Below are 14,645 nucleotides of genomic sequence, written 5' to 3'. Positions count from 1 at the left end.
ACTTTGTTTGTTAATGCGGGTAATGCATCTTTGTTTGCCCTTTAAATGTTAAAAGACAACCAAAAAGCGGCTAACAACGACTGTCTTGCAGTGTTACACATCATTAAATAAGAAGCATCGCCAACATTATTTTTATTATAATAATTAAAAACCGGAAGATCAAATGTTAAATATTATATAAATATAGCTTAACATATGCTGATAATGTTATATATAACCGGTGATGTAAATTTTATTACCGCTACATTAATAATACCATAATATTGCGATTGCAATCTTAGCCGTATCAGTACAGAAATGATAAAAATCGGTATTTGAACCGATCAAAGTGAACTACTATCTGTAAGGTATAAGAAGAAATTGCTTGTAATGGTACCACTCAAAGATGTCCTGATGGGCCTCCTGCTGAAATAAAAAAACTATTAAGGAATCGTATCGCTTAGTTTTTTCTTTTCAAGCGAAACGTTTACTAGAAAATAATGATTTATTCGAAAGTATGTGGTAGCTTTAGATATAATAATTACTGTTTCGATATAATCTAGTTTCGTTCAAGAATGTAAATAAAAAGATCATTTTATCGGCATTCATTCATGAAACTTTAGAATGCGTACAAATGAAACAAAAAATAATCCATTCGGGATCGTTTACCTCATCATATAGTGTACTCTCAGGTAATTCGGCACAATTATTTTTAATGATTAAAGAAGTAAAAAATATTTCTTTTCCAATACGATAATTTTTTCGTATTTTTGGTTTAATGAAAACGAGTAAGTACTTCAAATCGCAACAGGCAGCGTGTGATTGAATATATTTTCTTGAAAAAATGAGAATTATTTATTTTAAGTTGTTCTGAATATTATTAATGAATTAGAAAGAAGAAAATTCACAAATCAGTTTAAAAAAAAAAAAAATTAAAACTAGTTTTAAAGTTCATAATCTAAAACCGCATTTCGATTATTATTGAACAGTTATTATCAATTTTACTAAGAAAGTTTTACGTAAAAAAGCAATAAATAAATAAAGCTAAATTAAAAAAATATAAATGAAAAATAAAAAGTACTGATGAAATACTTTGTCAGAAGTATTTCTAAGTGTTTTTAGAATAAGAGTAAGCAATGGAAACAATTTATTGTTTTAGGCAACCGCTATCAAAAACTTAAAAATACAGAGGAGGCAAACAGTAATTTGTATTTTTATTTGAAAATCCTTACCTACCGATTGATGTTTTTTCCATATGTTAGGGGTGATGAGGGAAGCTTAACTCCAGATTTTTAACATCCCCCTCCCATAGATTTTTGAAAAACCCCAAAAGTTTTTGAAATGCGTTTTTCTATGAATCTATGCATTTTAGAGAAAAGTTTTTCAAAGAAAAAATATAGAGGACATTCTCCTCTACAATTAATGTCTTTGAAGTTATGCCGTATAATTTGAAATTGAAATACTAGGTGGCGCTGAAATTAAAAAAAACGTGTTTTTTTCGGTTTTTTCACCGGAAAAAATTGTTTTTCGTCTGTATTGCATTTGGAAAAGTTGTTTAATTTCAAAAAAACAGACAACTTTTATTTAAACAATTTTCTTGCACGACTTACCGTTTTGGAGCTGTAGCTTGTGAAAGTGTGAAAATGATACTATTTTCTCACTGCATTGTTCAGCGGTCTAGTCGCTGAACAATGTCGTTCTCCCCGGCTACAGTAACAATAGGACCGCTGCGTTTCCATTGTACCGCTATAACTCTGGAATGCTAAGTTGTACAAGAAAATTGTTTAAATAAAAGTAGTCTGTTTTTTTGAGATTAACAACTTTTCCAAATGCAATACAGACGAAAAACAATTTTTTTTCGGTGAAAAAACACATTTTTTACAACTTCAGCGCCATCTAGTATTTCAATTTAAAATTATACGGCATAACTTCAAAGACATTAATTGTAGAGGAGAATGTCCTCTACACTTTTTGTTTGAAAAACTTTTCTCTAAAATGCATAGATTCAGAGAAAAACGCATTTCAAAAACTTTTTGGGTTTTTCAATAATCTATGGGAGGGGATGTTAAAAATCTGGAGTTAAGCTTCCCTCATCACCCCTAACATATGGAAAAAAACATCAATCGGTAGGTAAGGATTTTCAAATACAGCCTATTTTGATGATAAATTACCTGTACTAAAAAGAAACGTAATTCAATAATTAATATTTTTAAAAAAATCTTTATTAACATAATATACCGTACTTTATTTTATAGGTGAACAAAAAGTATTTATATTTATTTATTTTTCTCACAATAGATGATGGAAATGTCCTCCATCTGCTGCTACACATGCCTCAAAACGTTTCTTCATGTTAGTTGCTACTTTTCGGGTGGTTGCTGCACTTAAGTGGAATATTTCGTTTTCGATATTGTGCTTGAGGCGGTCGATTGTGTGAGGGTTGTTCTTATAGACATTATCCTTCAGATGTTCCCGAAGGAAAAAGTAGGGGGGGGGGGTTTAACTCTGGCGATCTAGGCGGCCACAGTCCACGAGAAATTATGTGTTTCCTAAAGAACTCAACGCAGCATTATAATTGTGCTATTCGCTGTGTGCACCGTCTTGCTGCGCCAGCAGTCTCGTTCATCAGCCTTTAACAGTGCCTCCAATCGCATGATGATGTCCTGATAACGTTCAGCTATTATAGTTAACGTGAAAAAGACTGGACATACAATTCTTTTCCGCAAAATCGCATACCGAATTCCAACCTTCTGTGAATGTAATGGGGTCTCGTGGAAAATACGAGGGTTTTCTGAACTCTAATAACTGTCGTTCTGACTATTTACATAGCCAATAGGTGAAACCGTGCTTCATCAGAGTAGAAAACATAATTCAACGCCCGAACACTGCTGCGAATAAACACAAAAACCGTTGACAGTAATGTAGTCTTTCCCTTATCAGGTTCTCGAAGCTCATGCACAACGTAAATGCGATACGGACGGAGTTTCAGCTTCTTTGTGGCTCTACGAACACTCCCGTAAGACATTCCGGTTTGTAAACACAGTTTTCGTATCGAATTTCTTGGTAAATGTAGCGAGGGTACGCGGATAATTTCAAAGGACGCATCACTTAAAACCGTAGGTCGACAGGACCGTTTATATTCATCCATACTACCGAGTTCTCTAAAACGAGCGACTACACGTAAAGTCGTTAATTTATTAGGCACCTGCGATTCAGAAAAAGTACCCTAAAGTCTTCCTGACATTTTAAGAATGACTGCGATTTAAAGTAACTTTCAACAATGAACGCACGTTAAGCCTGGGAGAAATGCATGTTTGTCCGCTCATACCTTGCTCACCACTGTCATCAAAAAGGAGGGAAATTCCTTGGCTATCATGTGCCATTCCTCTAACACAAGGTTATCGTTGCAAACACACACATTTCCGCCGGAAAAAACTAAATTTCGCTCCGTAATATGTTTTCAAATTTAGGGTTGCATACCTTTTGGCTCCCTCTGTACTTAGAAGCATCTAAACTTGTTCTTCTTTGATCCAACCTGTTCTTAATTCATCTCATCCTTGATCTTCCAATACTTCTCTTTTCTAACGGGCGGAATTCCGTTGCTCTTCGAATATCCGTTTTGGAGATAAGCTTAGCACGTTACTACTTTATCTCCTTAAAATTCGATGCCTGATCAAGTATAGATTTTGCTTCAGAATTCGCACGTAAACGTTCGTTTTTTAATCTTCCTTATAACAACACTCCTGACTCCTGACACTTCTGGCCAAAATCTCATTTCAGATGTCTTTGTACGTCTAAGATCCTAACCGACACTTCGTGCCGTACAGTAAGAAAGAGCCATGACCTTATAGTTAAAAATGTGTCACGGTTGTCCTTTTTCTTTGATTTTTCATCATTTAAGCTACTGAAAGCTCCAAATCAGTACGAAATTATTCAGTACAAATCAGTTATTTGTCAGTACTGTCACCGTTATTTGTCAGTACTTGATTTGTCACAAATCAAGTTATTAATCAGTACAAATTATCAGTACGACTTCCTGTGTAAGTTGGATAAAATAAAGATTTATTTCAAGAAAAATAGATAACATAAACCTTAAACCGTCAAAGAGATATCCTTTACCACAAACAAATTAAAGAGAAGGATTAACCGTGTGTGGTGATCTTACGATAGAGAAAAGATTACAGTAAATTTAACAAATTAAAGGGTTATTAGATATTTTCTCCTTAACGTAATAATGTTTTCGCATCTTTAATGATAAAAGTAAATTTTCAGCTATCGGTATCTAATACCTGTTGATTAAGAACATTAGTTAATACAGTTTTTATAATAGACGTGATTTTCTGACAGTTTCCTGGCCGATTTTAAATGTTTTAATTAAATATATTGATTTTTCAAAGGTATGCGATTTTTTGTTTATTTACGGTCATAAATGGGTAATTTTATGACGTTAAAGGGAATTAAATAAATTTTCATTTTCGTAGGGAGCTTTTTCCGCAAGATTTATTATGGATTTATCCGATTTTCTATCAATAAATTATTTTTTTTTTGCAGTAAAAATATTCTTATTCGCTTTCTTATCTTTTTTTGTTTAGTATTGAGTCGTGATTATAATGTTGTTTTTGCTTTAAGTAATGAAAAAAAAAATATTCAGAGTGATAAACGTCGCATATTTTCTGTCTACTCATGTATTCAACACACCCTTACGTTGGTTGTTGTTTATAGATATTAGTCTTGTATACCGCTGAAAACAACATTCGGTTACAGTTGAAAACAGAAATATTGAAATGTTTCTGCCAATTATTCAGCAACGTTTCAGACCAGGATCATGATTATTTCCGATCGGTGAATCCGAAATTTACCGGGCGATTATGTTCAATGAACATTGAACTACACGGGAAATTTTGTCGATTCTGTAACTGATAATAATATGCGAATATTAGAAAGTACGTGGTTAGATGCGTTACGTTCAATTTGGTTAATGATACCGGGTTGGTCTAGTGGAAACGTGTCTTCGCATATCAGCTGATTTCGAAGTCGAGAATTTCAACGTTCAAATCCAACTTTTATACGGATTTGAAAACTAGATCGTGGATACTGATGTTCTTTGATGGTTGGGTTTCAATTAACCACACATCTCAGAAAGGGTCAACCTCTGACTGTACAAGACTACACTTCACTTACACTCGTACATATCATCCTCTGAAGTAATACCTGACGGTGATTCCTGCAGGATAAACAGGAAAAAAATTATACCGGGGTCGGATAAAAATATTTATTTTAAACAACTTTTTTCAAGAAGAAAATTATTCAAGTTTTTTCGCCTCTTTTGAAAAAAATGGGAAGAATTTTGGACAGGTTTACAGTTTACTGAAAAATATGGGTTATCTTTAAAAATTGAATTAAATTTACTTTGCCCGTATTTTTACTTAATGGATAGCGGCACAAGCAGAACACTCGTAGACTAACTAAATGTTTGACTAATTTTCTGAAAGCACCGACATCGCGATGACAATATATTTGAACGAATACTGGGCAGATATGGCATCGTATTACCCCCCCCCCCCCCATTATAAAGGTTTTTTTGGTTTATACAAAATACTTATCGTATAAATTAAAGAAATAATAATATTTAAAATAAAAAATAGAAGAAAAATAATATTAATTCAATTTTTTGACGAATAACCCATACTTTTCAGTAAACTGTAAGTCTGTCCAAAAATCCTCTTTTTGCAAAAAAGGGGAAAATAATTATTTTTTTAATATTCTTCTTAAAAAGTTTCTTTTCAAGTTAAACATTTTTACTCGAACCCGGGTATCATTAATCAAGTTGAACGTAACACATCTGATGAGTTAGATTTGCAGAGATGTGTAATTTTATTCTCGTTTCATAAATAACTGATTACATAAAATATTTTTAATAATTCTAACTATGTTTCAACTTAGTAAAACAAAAAAAAAAACACAGTTCCTATAAAAAACTTAATGGTGGCTCACGATTGCCGGCAGCTTCCATACCGTTGTTCGTTGTATTAATGCTAATAAACGTACCGGAATGAGATTGGAAACTGGAAGTAAAACGATAAACGATTGATGGTTAAAAGATTACGTATATCAGCTGTACTAGTTTCTTATGTCTGATAAATAAAGAAAAATTAAAACTAGAGCTGATTAAGCGTATCAGTTGTTTTACTGATATAGGCCGGATAAGAAAATAAAAGAGATAAAAATGTATTTGATTATATGTATTGTTTATTCGATTATTTACATAACATCAACACAGTGCGTATCTCCCTTGTAATGGAGAATGTAAAAAAAGGACATACGGGTCAAAGTATGAACATGTTTTTTTTTTTAAATTCAGTTTAATATAAACATACTTTTTAAAAAAATCAGGAACCACGCGTTTTTAGAATCTAAATAGTTTTTAGTTAAAATAGTAATGTAACAATTAAGTTTTTTGTTTGTCAGCTCAGTAAACGTTTAAAAAGGTAATATAGCAGATATAAAACATTACTTAAAAAGCCTCTTTGCCGGTTTTTTAAGTTGAACCTTGTGCTCCTCTCTTGACATTTTACTAATTATAAGGAAAATTAAATGGAATATTAGAATATGCATTAAAGAACTAATATTCTACTCTTTGAGTAAAATTTTGAGGTACGGAACCATCCATAGGGACATACTTCTCACCTACTAGACCAATTGTAAACAAAATTAAATGATATCAGTGACCCAATATTCAGAAGTCTTCTTGCAAAATTTCATCCAGTTGTTTATCCAGTCTGAAATTATAAGGTCAACATACATAGCGTACAGTATAATACGTTAGTACATTCATCCTGAAATTTTTTAACGCTACCATTGTGGTTTATGATTAGAGAGTGTCATTAAGATCTGCAAAATTGGCCTGTTTATCATGCTTTCTCATATATATATATATATATATATATATATATATATATGTATGTGATAATATATTACATATATATATGTGATGCACGTATGTAGAATTATAAGATTACCACTGTCCCTTACGATGCTGTATATTATCTATAATGTATATTGGGTTTGAAAGATTTAGGACGAGATATCTCGATTTTTAATGATTTTGTTAACGGTGCTGCATATCTTGTGCAGAAACTCACATTACCTGACCTACAGAAGACCATACATCATCTAACATGACGCATACATACAGAATATCAGAATTCCCACTGTCCCTACCTTGTCAATTTTCAGACCTATTTTTTGTGTCTAAACTTTGTTTAAACATCAAGGCACTACCGCGAAAATCATTTGCATCGGTTGCAACAAGATTTATTTCAATCGGTTTAATAGAAAAAAAGTTATGCGTGAACAAACGTAAAAAAAAATATACGGGTCGAATACGTGATCACTTTTTTGAAGTCGTTAACAATGAGACTATGATGTACACGAATTGATAAATTTATCAGTTTTTAACAATAGTAAGTGAATAATAATCACGTATTTTTATATAAAGAATAAAAGATAATGGAGGAAATTGTAATAACATAAACACAAAATTTTGGTCGGTATTTTTTCGGAATTTCACAGCCAAAATATTTCATATTTTTTTCACGAATCATTATAGTTTAGTTTGTTATTTGAGTATATTTTTTTTACTACTTTATTTGGTTGTATGTAATTAGCATATTTAACGTTAATTAGATGAGGCTAGCGAGCTTAGGTTAAGTTTGATATACGTACCATGTACTTACGATTCGTACATACGTATGTATAGTATAGTATGTACATCAAGATAACCTACGGTCCCTAATCTCATCTAATTAATGCTAATATACAAATTATAATTATTTTTTTGTCTGTTAATATTCGAAAAAATATCTTTTGGCTACATTGGACTGGGTATTAAAACAAACTTCGTAATCAGTCGATCAAGCCGTCACGTATTATTTAATTGAATTGAAAAAAATATACCGGGTGATCATGTGAAAAGTTACCACATATATTATTCAACAGCTATCAGTCCCATCGTATTTTTTTTTCAGGCATGTATACCATTCTCGGGGGGAACCTTTTTAAAATTATTTTCAAAGGGGTGGAACACACCGTCTCCGCTATACATTTTTTTTTGTTTGTTATAGATGAGTTTGAGAAATGCCATTTACGCACCCCCCATAAATGGGGTAGTGTCGGACTCGCACGGGTTCGGCTAGATGTTAAGAGCCTATGTGTACCCGCACCCTACCGACTAAAACTCCTATCTCACCTCTTCCGGGGTAGGTTCTGCAGTTTAAGCATTGCGCGGGCCTAGGAGGAGGTGCCTTTAGGGTCCAGAGTCCTCGTGCTTCATCACCATCGCCTATTCGCACAAGTGCAGATGCACGACGGCTCCACAGGGGGCTGTCCTTCGCCCCTTCACCTTCAAGCCCGCTTTCTTCGCCTGAGTCTCGGGTCTTTTGTATTGAACTCTGATTTCTTACCGGGTGATCTTCAGTCTTCTTACTGATCTGGGTTCTAAATCAGGCTCTATCCCGTTCTCTCGCTTTAGTTTTCAGGATACTTGTTGCTAGGTGTACTACCTTGTCCCGTTCCGCTCTTCCTATCAACATATATGGAACTGTTTCTTCCGGAGAAAGCCGGCTTAACCGGACGTCTTGTCTGACCTCATCCCACCGCTGGTATTGGTAGATGGTGTGCTCAACGCTATCTTCTCCGCTATACCTACCCCGACTGAAAAATCTTATATATACGGCAATGGTATCATTTAATTACATTAAATGACAACCCGAAAAACTAATGAATTTTGGTGAAAAGAAAATTAAAATCCGCGATAAATACTGGACCGATTATGTTGTCACCCCGGCCCACACATTTATTTTTTCAGGATGTATTATTGGTTTTTCGTATGTTTAACTGATGTTATAATGTTGTGTTTAGTGATACGTTTTTTCAATGTTGGACAGACTGTAAAACCCATATTTTCAACAAGAACGGGCGATTTCAGACCTAATGCTTTGGGTCAGTAACACCGCATCCCAATATAACCTAAAAAAAAAAAACACATTTTTAATCATAACTTAAATACTAGTGAACAAAATTTGTTTTATTTGTACCAAATTACTTGTCATTCAAAGAGCCTTCCAATGACGTGTAACGAGCTACATCGTCTCATTAAAAAAAAAAGTTTTCTACCTTTGAAAATTTATAAAGCATTTAAGACTAAGTTTTGTCTTGGTAATTTAAAAAAAATAATTTTTAGAGTTTTAATCCACAGATTATGATTATTTCAAATGGTTTAAGAAGTAATTTCACGTAATTTTATAGTTATGTTTGTTGGAATGAAATTTAATTAAGTACTACCCCAAATGGTTTTTCGCACCTATCGAGCGAAGGGGTGGGCGGATTTTAACTTTTCTTTTCACCAAAATTCATTAGTTTTTTCAGGTTGTCAATTAATGTAATTAAATGTTACCATTGCCATATAAGATTTTTGAGTTAGGGTAGATGTAGCGGAAAGGGTGTGTTCCACCCGTTTGAAAATCATTTTAAAAAGGTTCCCCCTGTAATGGTATACATGCCTGTAAACTGAAATACGATGGGACTGATGGCTGTTGAAAAATAAATGTGGTAACTTTTCAAATGATCCGGTATATTTAAAAAAATTGTTTGTTTTCTGTATTTTATGAGCTCTTGTTAGAAATTTTTTTTTTCTATTTTATTTTCATTACCAGCATTTAAAAAACTGCAGGATTGTGAATTTTCGAAAAGCGAATCTCTTTGTAGTAGCATTCAGTTATTCCATAATGAAACTTTTCTTCTCGTATTCTATCACGAACGACAACATTTATTTAAAACCTAATTGGTCTCCACAATTGTATTATTACTTTTGCTTGTTATCATACACGTTGCAGGATAAAACGTTCTGTAGAATCTAATGGTCAAACTTTTATTCGTATGTCAGTTAGATTTATTATCAAATTAAAATTAATAAAGTTATCTATTTTTTGGTAAATTACATAAGAAAGGTACCTATTGATACGGATACAATGATTCGACTTCCGGAAAATTTCGACATATCTTCGCGTTTCACACCCCAGACACCAAAACCACCGTCAGCTCAAAAGTGTATATATATATATATATATATATATATATATATTTCGCTTTCTTGTGGACGCGATAACTGCCGTAATTTTGCGCCAGTCACTTTCAAATTGTTCTTTAAAAATAACTCGTCCCAAAATCTCGGTCGAGTTCGTTAACGGCCAAAATCAGACCTTGAGGGGGGGGGGCTTTTTCGAAAAAACAAAATATCGCTATAACTTTCTTATTGAGTAAGATATCGAATTGTTTTCAAGTTCCTACTATTCTTTGTATAAGAGCCTAACACTTATCTAAGTAAGGTTTTTTTTTATATCACCAACCATTGCCCCAGGGATGGAAAAGTTGGGGTTTTGAAGACATAAAAGAATCATACCTCCCTTAATAGGCACAGTATCCCCGCTAGATAGTAACCCGCTAGATGGCGCTGGGGTTGAGATATTTAGAACAATTATATTTATTGACCGATTTGGTTCATATTCAGAATATGAATATTTGTTACGTGAAAAGAAATATTTTTGCAAAAACTATACCCGCTAGATAAAGCCGGTTTTTGCAATTTTTTTCGAGATATTTACGAAACAAACAAGTTTACAAACAGACTTTTTTATTCTATATATAATATATAAAAGGCATGTTCGTATGTGTGTCCGCTAAAGACCAAAAAACTAATGGACCGATTTACGCGCGGGCAAAAGGGAAAACGGGGAAAAGGTGGAAAGAGAAAAGGGGAAAACGGGAAAGAGTAAAAGGAAACAGGGAGATGGGCGAGGGAGAAGGGTGAAAGGGAGAAGTTGGAAAGGGAAAAGGCGAAGGAGAATAAGTGAAAGGTAAAATTTGTGAAGTTCAGTATTTTAATTTTTTTATCAAATTTTAAATTGTGTTCATTTATACTCTCTCTCTCTCTTTCCCACTCTTCGACAATAGCGAAGCATTGCCGGGTCTGTTAGTATTAAATATAAAATTACAAATTATAAATAGAAAAATACAAACAAAATATTATAATAAAAATTAAGAGTAGATTAAAAAAAAAAAATACGGGATATAAATTTTTTAGAAGTGAGGAATAAATTTTAACAATATTTTTTTTTTTAAATATTCATATATATATATTAAACTTAACAAATTTAGATAAGGAAAGTTTTCTCTAAATCTAATACCCACCTCCAATAAACGCTAAAATTAGGAAAATACATTTTTCAACGTTTTTTGCATTTTAGGTAGCGTTTATAATTTTTATAAATTGTAGAAATTTCTTGATAGCTCTATATATGAAGTATAAATTTATAAACATTTTTGAAAAATAGCAACGCAAAAAACAAAAAATAAAAAAAAATAATTTTAAGAGTTGGGGTTGACTTTAAAAAATAAGCATATTTTGGATTATTTATATATGCATTTTAGATAATTAGGTACTTACGTATTAACGCCACCGCAGCTACAGCTTTATTTAAAAACAAAGTAGTCGATCGGATTTCGGTGAAAAATGGGCCGATATACAGTTTAACATAGATTCAAAACAGTCTCTTTATTAATTTCAATAAATGGTTATTTATATTTATTTATTTTATAAATATAATTTAACCAAACTTAACCTACGCTCGCTTCGCTCGCTAACCTTGACTAATTAACAGGAGTGTTTTGATTATTTAAATAATAAATAATTGCAATAATTACTGTATTTATTAAATAAATACTCAAAAAATTGCGGTGTTAATTAGTCAAGGTTAGCGAGCGTAGGTTAAGTTTGGTTAAATTATATTTATAAAATAAATAAATATAAATAACCATTTATTAAAATTAACAAAGAGACTATTCATTTTCCACCGAAATCCGATTGACTACTTTGTTTTTAAATAAAGCTGTAGCTGCGGTGGCGTTAATACGTAAGTACCTACAATTAATTAGTCTTAATAAAAATTTCTCTAAAATTCTTTTGAAGAAAATCGAAATCGGGTTTTTCGCGATATCTTTCCACACCCTGAACAAATCTTAAACAAAGAAACATTACATGAACATCGGGTAGTATATAGAAATATTTGAGTCAAATTTGAGGAAAATGGGTTTTGTCAATCCTGAGGAGATATAAGGTCATAAGCAGGGCGAGACACATAAGTATGCACATAAATACATACACGTGTTTTTTTTTTAATCTAGATGAACTAGTTTGGCGCTAAAATGTAAAATGATCAAAATTCCAACAATTTGACATGATCACTATTTACTTTCCCCGTTAATTTAACTATTCTAATTATATTCGCTGCGAAAGTAAAAGTACGCTGACCGTATGAGAAAAAAAAACGCCATTTGAATGAAACACGAATGAAAAATCGTTTTTTCATGGTAATCTATTTTCTTTTTTTATAAAAATAAAAAAAGCAAGCAGAGAAACGTCTTAAAAAGAGTACTACCAAAAGTAAGCTAGGCTGTCTGGAATGCCATTTTTTTTTTAAGTTTTATCTGAGGTCTTCTGATCAATTTTCTTGGATTTTTTTAATAAAAGTAATCAGAATTACATTAAATTATTTTAACGTAGAAAGTAAAACTAAATATGAATTGAATTTTTCAACGACAAAACATTTTGTTTTCTATCTTGAAGTTAATTGATAAATAACTATCCCGTCGTGTGTTCAATAATTGACTTTGTTATTTGTGTATTTTTGTCTTATATAATAGGTAGTCTAAAAAGTATTGAGCCTTTTTCCTGCGAAATAGCGATAGCATAGTTTGGCAAAAATCGAGGAAGACCGGTATGTAAGCAGTCATGATATCGCCAATGACCTAAACACCCATCACCAGTGCTAAACCGTTTGGAGAAAGCTTACTACAGAAAGAAGCTCGATGTTTGCGTGTCACAAGATCTGGCGCGGAAAAATTTACTCGAATCTATCTGCGAACCTTTACTGAAGCCATTGATCACGAATGATGAAAAGCGGATAACCTACGAGAACAATTTGCGAAAAAGATCGCGGTCGAAGCGAGGAGAAGCTCCATAGACTGTGGCAAAGCCCACCTTGACGCCCAGGAAGGTTGTGCTGTGTGTTTGATGGGATTGGAAGGGCATCGTGGATCACGAGCTGCTGCTGACAAGCAGAACGGCAGACTCAGACTTGTTCTGTAAACAATTAGCGCGATTGCACCTAGCAATTCAAAAGAAAAGGCCTGAATTGGTCAAAGAAAGGGTGATATATATCACGCTGACAACGCCAGACCGTATACATCTTTAACGGCGCATTAGAAATTGAGGCAATTAACTGGGAGGTTTTAATGCATCTACCTTATAGCCCGAACTTGGCACCGTCAGACGAGTATTTGTTTCAGTCTCTGCAGAACTCTCTGATTGGTGTTGTTAATTTCAAAAGAGGCGTATGAAAACCACATGTCACAATTTTTCGATCACAAACCAGACGTTCCGTAGCGATGAGATTATGGTGTTGCGGAAAAATTGGCAGGTCATTAAAAAAATTGGTGCATACGTGCTAATAACAGTAAATGTATTTTCAATTTTTGCCTCGAAAGACTCAATACGTTTTAGGCAACCTGATATTTTGTTATTTGTATGCGTACCAGTAGTAAGTTACGCTTTAAAATTCAATTCAATTCTCCTTGTAAAGTCGAGTGAAAGTTTTCACGTGCAAAAACCATATCTATATTTTTTTCTTTTTCACGAAGTAGATTGGAACAAGACCCTCTTCCGGTACAGTATCTTGTAGAATGTTCGGTTATTATTTCTATCAAGACATGACGTCGAATAAATAATTAGAGAGATCTAAAGTTTAAAAATCGTAACAAAAAGAAAATGAAAACAAAATATGTCTTTTTATTTTCACAGAATCTATTTAAAAAATGACAGTTGTTTCAGTACACAGTACTTTCTTCAGATATTCAGAGATACTGTGTACCGAAACAGTTGTCATTCTTTAAATAAATTTTGTGAAAATCAAAAAGCGAATTTTTTCTTTTTGTTACGATGGATTTTCATCAAGTAAAAATTTCATCTATCGATTATTTAAAAATATTAGATATGGTAAGTACGATTAGTAACAGCAATTGGAAGACCACAGAGGAAGAAGAAGACGAAAAAGAGGAACGAAGAATTACAAAACGACTCGCCACGGATTGTAGTCCGGCCGACCGATTTCAGCCGAGATGCAGCACGAATGATAGCCACAATGAAGAAGTCCCCTAACTTCACCTTACCCACCTTCCTTTTCTAATTTTATTTCAGTCAGCACATGCGACTGAAATATCTCTTCTCCCTCCGGAGAAGAGAGCGCATTGCTTCCTCCAAACCCTAGAGCCCCGGAAGGCGTATTCCTGTTAGCCCGAAAGGACTTCAGTGGAGGGGAATTACGCCGATAGTAGAGGCTCGTATTCGCCTAGTCTCCTACGATCAGCCCCGGTTAATTGATTGCATTGGTCGAAAGGACCGGAACGCAAAAAACAACTCCGTCCATAAATAAAGCATAAAAATCTATAATCGCCACTAAATAAATAATGAAGCGACCGATAAAAGAAAGACACAGCAGCAAGGAACATTTTTGCAGGTTCTGCGTTTATAGGGAGACAATAAACTCCCGCTA

This window comes from Lycorma delicatula, chromosome 9, assembly GCF_047948215.1.
Source record: "Lycorma delicatula isolate Av1 chromosome 9, ASM4794821v1, whole genome shotgun sequence".
Classification (NCBI taxonomy): domain Eukaryota; kingdom Metazoa; phylum Arthropoda; class Insecta; order Hemiptera; family Fulgoridae; genus Lycorma; species Lycorma delicatula.
Note: the sequence above shows the minus strand (reverse complement) of the source record.